Source organism: Cyprinus carpio, chromosome B24, assembly GCF_018340385.1.
Source record: "Cyprinus carpio isolate SPL01 chromosome B24, ASM1834038v1, whole genome shotgun sequence".
NCBI lineage: Eukaryota > Metazoa > Chordata > Actinopteri > Cypriniformes > Cyprinidae > Cyprinus > Cyprinus carpio.
The window spans coordinates 13,295,624-13,305,084 of record NC_056620.1 but is presented as its reverse complement, the minus strand read 5'-3'; the positions used below and the strand labels follow the sequence as shown (position 1 = coordinate 13,305,084).

The 9,461-nt window shown below is 37.9% G+C and overlaps 1 protein-coding gene and 1 pseudogene across 2 annotated transcripts in view; one reads left to right on the top strand and one right to left on the bottom strand.

Moving 5' to 3' along the window:
• Window position 1: 1 nt before the first annotated feature.
• Window positions 2-3,020, bottom strand: LOC109063618 (annotated as a pseudogene).
• Window positions 3,021-5,388: 2,368 nt separating this feature from the next.
• The window catches only part of LOC109049848 (mitogen-activated protein kinase kinase kinase 3-like), a 59,739-nt gene continuing 55,666 nt past the window's right edge, over window positions 5,389-9,461 (top strand). The window contains exon 1 of one of the 2 annotated variants that reach the window (XM_042752411.1): window positions 5,389-5,886. The gene's annotated coding sequence lies outside the window, so the exon portion shown is untranslated. The remainder of the gene's footprint in view (window positions 5,887-9,461) is intronic. The other variant, XM_042752412.1, reaches the window with a different exon arrangement.

Below are 9,461 nucleotides of genomic sequence, written 5' to 3'. Positions count from 1 at the left end.
TTTAAATGTCCTATGGTATAAAAAAACTTTTGAAATGTAGTATAGCTAGCATTTAAAATGCAAGTTGCATACATAATAAATCATTTTTATTCTAACAACTGAGATGCATTACAACCTTTGTAAATTACATTGTTCCTCAAAACAGGTTAAAAAAAGTTTAATTCTGAGTTCTTCTGCTATATCCATATCAGAAGGAAAGACCAGATCAGATTAATGTCACAAAAATTTTAAGAGATAAAAGTTGTTATTCTGATTGCTTGTACAGATACAAGCATGTCTGTTTTCATGATCCGTTATCACAGTTGAAATGCAAGGCACTTTAAAGTGAGATCCGAATGTTGAACATCCTCAAAAGTAAGGCAAACTACGTAGGAAGTGTGCTCTCTCTGCTTGTGTTTACAGTTAGACTTCTAGCAGCTTGATTAAAAAGAATTTGTGACTGTTAGTTTCTCTGTGTGTCATCATCTTGGTATCTTGTGACAGGCCTTTCAACACTGGCCAGGAAACTCAAAAACTGCAGCCGCTCCCATTCCAGTCCCAATGCACATGGACACCACGCCATACCCTCTGCAACACAAAACACAACACTGTCAATCGGAAAAGGGATCATAATCTTTTTTGTTTCTAAATTTAAAGCCTGTATAGTTAGGCTTGCAGTAAGGTATTAGGTTCGTGTAATTTCAGCAATGCGGAATAAATAATGGAATCATAAAATCCAATTTTGAATTCCAAAAAAAATTCAAATGGAATTCAAAATTTGGGGGAAATAACAGCTTTCATTGGACCCTTCTGTATGATATTATCATATGATAATATATGTCACCTCTTGCGTCTGCGTTTGAGCTCATTGAGCAAAGTCACGACCTGTCAAGCACCAGTGCAGCCCAGTGGATGACCAAGAGCAATGGCTCCTCCATTAGGATTCACTTTCTCCATAGGAATGCCCAGTTTTTCCACACAATACACAGCCTAGGAATATTGTGAAAGTCACTGTTATGAATAACAGGAAAGTACTGAAAAAAAAAACGGGGGGAAATCCAAGAAAATCTATCAGTCACCTGACTGGCGAATGCTTCGTTGATCTCAAACACATCAATATCATCCACAGTTAGCCCTGCACAAGCAAATACAATAACATGACTCATTTACAACCATTCTTTTGGAATAATGAAAATGGAAAATCTATTTGAATACATTTTTAAGCACGATTACTACTTCAATATAAATGCCTCATATGAGGTAGAGGTACAGCTGTACTCTCACCAGCCTGGTTGAGGGCTTCTGGGATGGCATAGGCTGGGCCAATGCCCATTACGTCCAGTGGAACACCCACCACAGCGCTCGCCCTCAGGACCCCAAAAACAGGAAGTCCCAGTTTCTCCACTGTAGATCTCCACCCAATTAGAACTGCTGCTGCGCCATCACTCACCTGACTGGCATTACATGCAATGGGAATAAAAGGTTTGAGGAATTTAACGACCAAATTACATTTTCAAAAATTCTGCATATGCACACCAGCTGTGGTGCTGCCGGTTTCTTTGAACGCTGGTCGCAGTTTGGCCAGGCCTTCAAAGGTAGTCCCAGGCCGGATCCCATCATCCTTTGTGACAGTAATAGTGCGCTCAGTGCCATTTTCATCCACAAATTTAGTAGTGACTGGTGTGATTTCTTGATCAAACAAGCCCTTTTTCTGTGCCATGGCTACCCTAGTGTTTTAAAAGTCCACAAATAATTAGTATTTTGAGTTGTTTTGAGTGGTAAATACCAACAACTAGAATGTATAAACTATCCATAAATGTCATGGCAGCACCTACTTTTGTTGAGAACTCAGAGCAAAGTGGTCCTGTGCTTCCCTAGTGATGCCAAATCTCTCAGCAACATTCTCTGAGGTTATTCTGAAAGAAAATAGAGAAAAAAAAATAGTAATGTAAAGATTATAACAGATTATAAAAGAAATAACATGCATACCCCATGGGAATGATACAGTCTCTGGTTTTCTCATCGTCCATCAGTCGGGGGCTGAGGTCTCCAGGGTTATTCGGTGAACGAAGGGACATGCTCTCCACACTGACAAAAGAAAATAAGGAAAAAGTGAAACTTTTCTGAAAACTGACTCACCCTCAGGCCTTTCAAGATGAAGATGAGTTTGTTTCTTCATCAAAACAGATTTGGAGAAATTTAGCATTGCATCACTTGCTCACCAATAGATCTTCTGCAGTGAATGGGTGCCGTCAGGAGTCCAAACAGCTGATAAAAACATCAGAATAATCTACAAGCAATCCACACGATTCCAATCCATCAGTTACTGTAACTTGTGAAATGTATTTGTTGATAATAAACAAAGTCGCCATTACTGCATTTTAACTTTAAACCATTGCTGAACCCACTGACGAATTTGTTTATCACAAACACAGGTTTTTGTTTCACAAGAAGTTAATTGAGGGACTGGAGTTGTGTGGATTACTTTTGGACTATTGTGATTCTGACGGCACCCATTCGCTGCAGAAGATCCACTGGTAATGTTGAATTTCTTCTACATCTTGGATAGCCTGAGGATGAGTAATTTTTCAGCTAGTTTTCATTTTTGGGTGAACTATTCCTTGATCACTCTTCCTATATGATTGTCATTCATATTGTTGTGTTTTAGTGTATCTTATAATGTTTTGTTCAGGCTAGCTGTCATGTGACTTACCAACACACACATCCCCTAATAAAGAGGGTCTTAGTCCCACATCCTTCAGGACTGCACTCATCACAGCACTAAGGAGCTCGTCTGGGGTAGTGTCTTTTTAAAAAAAAACAGACAGACTTTAATACAGAATGATGTGAATGTCGCTGTCAAGCAGTCATATTGACCGATATCCCACCTTAAAGGATCCTCTCTTCGCTCGGCTGATGGCTGTTCGTAGTCCATGAACCACAGCGATATCATTTGGAGCAGCAGCTGAAGCGCTGCTCTGCCTCATTCCCACACGATTGTTTGTCGACAGATGTCCCGACAAAACCTGCACTCTGTGCATTTTTTTTTTATGTGAAAAATGTGGACACGATCCCACCTTAAAGGATCCTCTCTTCGCTTCGCTTTTTTTTATCAAACTGTTACTAATGTACGAACTATGCTCTACATTTCTGATGATGTTTCCCGGTGAACCTTGCTTCTCTGGTCAGACTGGATGTCGTTGGCTAGTACGTTCTAATGTCTTCGTCTGGAATTATGGGGAATGGAGTACAAATCTGAAGTCGTTTGTTGAGTTTTTCTATGCAAAAACTGATTTTAAAATAACACTTAATCCAAAAGAAATTAAAGAAACTATATTTTATTACGGGCATAAGAAGCATTCTTGGCAGTTTTGTAAACTTTATAATATCGAATTCTTTAAAATTCTTGCAAATTCTTTATTATTCTTATATTATGTATAAATATTAAAATTGTAACTATTAAAATGTAAAATATTATAAATTTGAAATCTTGTGATTACTGATTGATTGACTGATTGATTGATTTAAATTAATATCTTACTACAGTTACTGACTTTGGTGCTTGTTTTATTCAATTAAAAATGTAAGCAGTTCCAGATTTGTAAGCTACATTTTAAATGTTTGGATGAATTTAAAAATGAATAATAATAAAAAGTCATTCTAACTCTATCTATCTATCTATCTGTCTGTCTGTCTGTCTGTCTGTCTGTCTGTCTGTCTGTCTGACTGACTGACTGACTGACTGACTGTCTGTCTGTCTGACTGACTGTCTGTCTGTCTGACTGTCTGTCTGTCTGTCTGTCTGTCTGTCTGTCTGTCTGTGTCTGTCTGTCTGTCTGTCTGACTGACTGTCTGTCTGTCTGACTGACTGTCTGTCTCTGTCTGACTGTCTGTCTGTCTGTCTGACTGTCTGTCTGACTGTCTGTCTGTCTCTGTCTGTCTGTCTCTGTCTGTCTGTCTGTCTGTCTGTCTGTCTGACTGTCTGTCTGTCTGTCTGTCTGTCTCTCTGTCTGACTGACTGTTTGTCTGTCTGTCTGTCTGTCTGTCTGACTGACTGTTTGTCTCTGTCTGTCTGTCTGTCTGTCTGTCTGACTGTCTCTCTGTCTGTCTGTCTGTCTCTGTCTGACTGACTGTCTGTCTGTCTGTCTGTCTGACTGTCTGACTGTCTGACTGTCTGTCTGTCTGTCTCTGTCTGTCTGACTGTCTGTCTGTCTGACTGACTGACTGTCTGTCTGACTGTCTATCTGTCAGACTGTCTGACTGTCTGTCTGTCTCTGTCTGTCTGTCTGTCTGACTGTCTGTCTGTCTGTCTGTCTGTCTGTCTGACTGTCTGTCTGTCTGTCTGACCGTCTGTCTGTCTGACTGTCTGACTGTCTGTCTGTCTGTCTGACTGTCTGTCTGTCTGTCTGTCTCTGTCTGACTGTCTGTCTGTCTGTCTGTCTGTCTGACTGACTGACTGACTGACTGTCTGTCTGTCTGTCTGTCTGTCTGACTGTCTGTCTGTCTGTCTGTCTGACTGTCTGTCTGTCTCTGTCTGTCTGTCTCTGTCTGACTGTCTGTCTGTCTGTCTGTCTGACTGTCTGTCTGTCTGTCTGTCTCTGTCTGTCTGACTGTCTGTCTGTCTGACTGTCTGTCTGTCTGTCTGTCTGTCTGTCTGACTGTCTGTCTGTCTGACTGACTGTCTGTCTGTCTGTCTGACTGTCTGTCTGTCTGACTGTCTGTCTCTGACTGACTGACTGTCTGTCTGACTGTCTATCTGTCAGACTGTCTGACTGTCTGTCTGTCTGACTGTCTGTCTGTGTCTCTGTCTGTCTGACTGTCTGTCTGTCTGTGTTTCTGTCTGTCTGACTGACTGTCTGTCTGTCTGTTTTTTTTATCGTCTGTCTTCTTTATTGTCTTTCTGTCTGTCTGACTGTCTGTCTGTCTGTCTGTCTCTGTCTGACTGTCTGTCTGTCTGTCTGTCTGACTGACTGTCTGTCTGTCTGTCTGTCTGACTGTCTGTCTGACTGCCTGCCTGTCTGGCTGTCTGTCTGACTGTCTGTCTGTTGTAGAATATTTAACTACTTATTTACTTAATTTAAATAACTTATTTACTTATTTGTTACCCACTGTTTCGTGTTTTTATTTTTCGTCTATTTAATTTTATATAATATTTAATACATAGGCTAACCGCTAAAAACACAAATTAGGGTTTGATTGTAGGCATATTTCGCAATTTTTGACATGTCTAAAAATAATTATTTGAAAATTATATTTGAATTTATAATTACCTCAGATAAATAATTATAAGAAAGGATTTTTTTAATTAAATATTAAAATAACACTTTTTTAAAAAGATAATTTCCTCTAATAATGAATTACCCTTTTCGTAAATTGTAGCCTTTTTGAAATGCGCTGAACATTTGCAGTGCGCTGTTGGTCACGGTCGGTTGAGGGCGCCAGAATCGCGCGCAGCCCGAGCGTCGGTAGCCCCCGCGGCGCGTCATCGCTTCCTGAGGCTGACATTACTCTCACTCACTCGCTCCTCTGTGGAAAAACTCGGCGTCAGTCAGTGTTTGCGGAGAGGAAACTTTCTTCCTTTGACGGCGCGCAGTCGACGAGATTTGCAGCTTTCCCAAGCACACACCGCTCCATCTGTTTGGATTACTGGCATCCGCGACTCCAAAAACATAATCCGCAAAGCTTTTCGGAAGGTGGATTTGTGCGGTTCCCTTCAATTTGTGCGTGACAACTGTATTCAAGTGCGCGCGGCTTCCGGATATATCCCTGTTTTGCTGTATCTCGCACAAGAGCACAGTTTGCGGATTTTTCTTCTTTACGGCGTTTTACCCCGTGAACTCTCTTTAAATCTCACATTGGTTTAATTCGTCTTAAATGTCAGCACCAGCATGAAGATACGCGCGTAAGGTGAGTTCTATCTAGAATGATAATGACTGCACTTATATTTAGGGTAGTAAGTAAAGATTTGCTATAGAGGGTAAAATTGTCATTGTTTTGGTTACACATAATGCATTAGACACCAGAAAGAGTATCAGGTCACCGCTGTTAAAGACAAAAATATTCATGTTGTGTTTTGTGTTGGCAGAACTTGACACTTGAACGTCTAGATATAGGCTGCATGTACAGTAAACCTGTGAGCAAAGTATGCTTATACATAGCAGCTGAAATTATACATGACATTTGCAAATGTGAGATTGGCTGAACCTACACTTGGCTATGTAAACACTATCTCATTTTAATGTGTATAAATATGTATAAAACTCTTAAAAATATTTGACGTCTTTAGTATATCATAGGGGATTGAATGAAACAAGTGTCTTTTCCATGAAATTTCTATAAAATTTTAAACATTTTATCAGATAAATGTTGTTTTTAAAGTGGTGATAAGTCGCATAGTTCCATCTTAAACTAAATGAAAACTTAATATAGCTAGGAGACTTTTAAGAAGTAACAGGGTTGAAATTTTACAGTAAATTTAGCTACTGTGTTTAGTAGAAATAATTTAATGCTAATATTTCTACAAATATCTGTTCTCAATAATCTTGTGTTTACTGTGCAAAATTGTGGTAACGGGGTTGAGTGATTAATATCGCTTTTTATTGACAAACTAATCAAACAAAATGAAAGTATTTGATGTCCTTGAAAAGCATGCATAAATATTTTTCTAATTTATGGAGTTGTATTGTTATATTGTACATTGCACAAATTCTGATGTTAACAGGGTTGACCTGAATGCACATAAATATGGTAACAGGGTTCACTGCTTATGATTGCTTTTTATTTACTAACTTAAAATAAAAGATTAAGTGATTTTAAAAAGAGATTTGTCCTTGAAGAGCATAAAAAGTGATATTTGTATCGTTTTATCAAGGAAGAATTTGTAACATTAACAGGGTTGAGTACACAGCATTTTTTTTAAATAAGCTTTTATGTACAGTTAAGCCTAGAATTATTTATAGGGTAAATATATATATATGAAATAAATTTAAAAATAAAGTTACTTTATACATATGGATGCGTTTAAAAATGTCTAATAGTAGACGTTAATTGTATCACAACTAGTGCCAATTAAATATTAATCAGGGACACAAATGACAGCCTTTTCATTGAATGACCTATAAAAGCTATACTATAGTTAACTTAAATATATTTAATATTTACATAAGCCTATGTGATACTGATCATAACAGGGATACAAATATAGACACACAGCCACTATAATGAAAAAGGAGTTTGATGGGATGTGCTGGAATGTCCTGCTTTTTCTTGCACGTGTCCTTCAGTCACTCATTGTCCCTTGAAATATCTTTGTTTGTTTTCTGAAGATCCCTCTGCTTAATGAGTCATTAAATATAGGTTAGTGTTTCTGTAATATGCACAGGTCTGTCTCAGCCAAACCCATGCCAAGAATGTTTCTTACGACATGAGGAAGGAATCTAGATGAACTTTGTACCTTCATTGCATTAATTGCAGGGTTTACATTGAAGTCTTTCTGAGTCATAATACTTGCCTTAGACTCAGGTGCAGTGATGTTTGTGCATAAACAGCTTTTCATAGATATTGATATCAAGTTTTGGTCAAAACATCCAGGCAGACTAATAGCAGAAATGCAAGATGAGTAAGATGAGATCTAGTGAGTCACCTGACCTTAAAGTTTATCATCTTTAGACAGGCCTGTTACACACTCGCGGAGCCACATTCTCAGGGTCTGTGTTTATATATGCTCTGGTTAGGAGCATCTTGACAGGAAATTGAATTGGCCCTCCCTGGTAATGGAAGGAAAAATGATTAGTCTGTCAGTTTGCTCATTAGAAGTATTTCAGAAATTTGATCGCTTGCCATCACACACAAGTCTTCTTCATGTCTGATGGAAGATCTGTTCAGAGCACACAGGAACATTTCAAAGCAAATATATAGACTTAATTTCACCCTGACTCATATTTTCAGCAATCCCTAAAAGACTATTTTGGGAGAAAGATGTTGAAATCTGTGATGAATGACCACCTAAGATTAGGATGTCGGAGAAACGTGGTATTTTATCCTGTTGCCTTAGAGCACGTCTTTTTTTTTTCGTGGCTGTAAGTCAAAGTGTTGTCTGATCTTCATGATGGATCATTCATTTTGGGCCTGATCTCAGCGTTAGCCGACTAGACGCAAAGGAAATCACAGCAGTCTTATCGCTTGCTTGAGTGATTGGACACACACACGCCAAAGAGCCAAGGGCCAGCGGTCAGTGTGATTTGAGTGGCTCCTGCAGGCTCTTTCTCTAAAGCTCTGGAAAGAACAGGGGTGGTGCTTTGCCTCAAGTTCAGTTTTGATAAAGAGTTTCAGTGTAAAACATCAAAGTGTCTAAATTTGGGTCAGGGTTTTCCAGTTCAGAACTGGTCTATTATCCGTAAGTGTTCATAGAAGATACCATCCACTTGTGCGTTAATTAGAAATAGTTTTCCTGGATTGTGATAATACAAGTTGCATTCGAGGGTTTCTTATCTAATTTCATCCTCTTAAGCACTTTGGTAGTTCCCTGTTTTAATGAGACGAAAGGAAGCCCTATAATTAGGTCCTGTGTGTGAGACAAGATGAAGTGCAGGTGAATTGCTCTTATTACAAAGAGTGGGAGAAGCACTTAACAAGACAGAGATATTGCCTTTTTATAACCCAACACAATACAGATTACTTTTGTTTTTATTCAAATGATTATTTTGCTTAGGTCGCCAATAACGTTTTTTTAAAATGATCATTAGACCATAACAATAAAAACATATTTTTTCAAATAACAGCAAAATCGTGTATAAATATATTGATATTACATTAACAAAATAACATGCAAAGTACATGCAAAAGCTGTTTTTATTTAGATAATAAAGTGGTAAAGAAATTATGCAGAATTTCTTGAGACTGTTTATAATATCTCAATTGTCCACATTTAGCAGTTTAGAGTTGGGCGTCAAGATGGTTTACATATGGCGATGATATAACAATTTTATTTGATGTAATAATTTAATTAATATAATAAATTGCTTTATTCTATTGCACTGTATGTATGTGGATAGTGCTGGATATTTTAATAGTTGCAAGTTGGAGTTATTAATTTTTGCTGCAATATGGAAGTTTGTAAAGTTTTAAAGGTATGAAATCTGTAAGGTTTTGTTTGACTTATAATACAGTAATTTTGTGAAATGACAAGCTTAATTATGTATCTACAGTATGTATGTGGATAGAGCTTGATATATTTATTAGGGATGTAACGATTAACCGTGAACCAGTTGAAAATCGTTTCAAATATGTGACGATTCAAATCGGATGAGATTCTAATCAAATCACGATACAATTGGAGTAGGAGTTTATATGAATGTGTCTCTGAGTGGAACTGGCTGTATTTAGAAAAATTTTCATGGTATTTTCTTTTCATTTTGCCTCTGAACGATGCAAATTAAAGTAGTGTTCAAGCGCAGCTCTGCTTATTTCCACTATAAAGAACT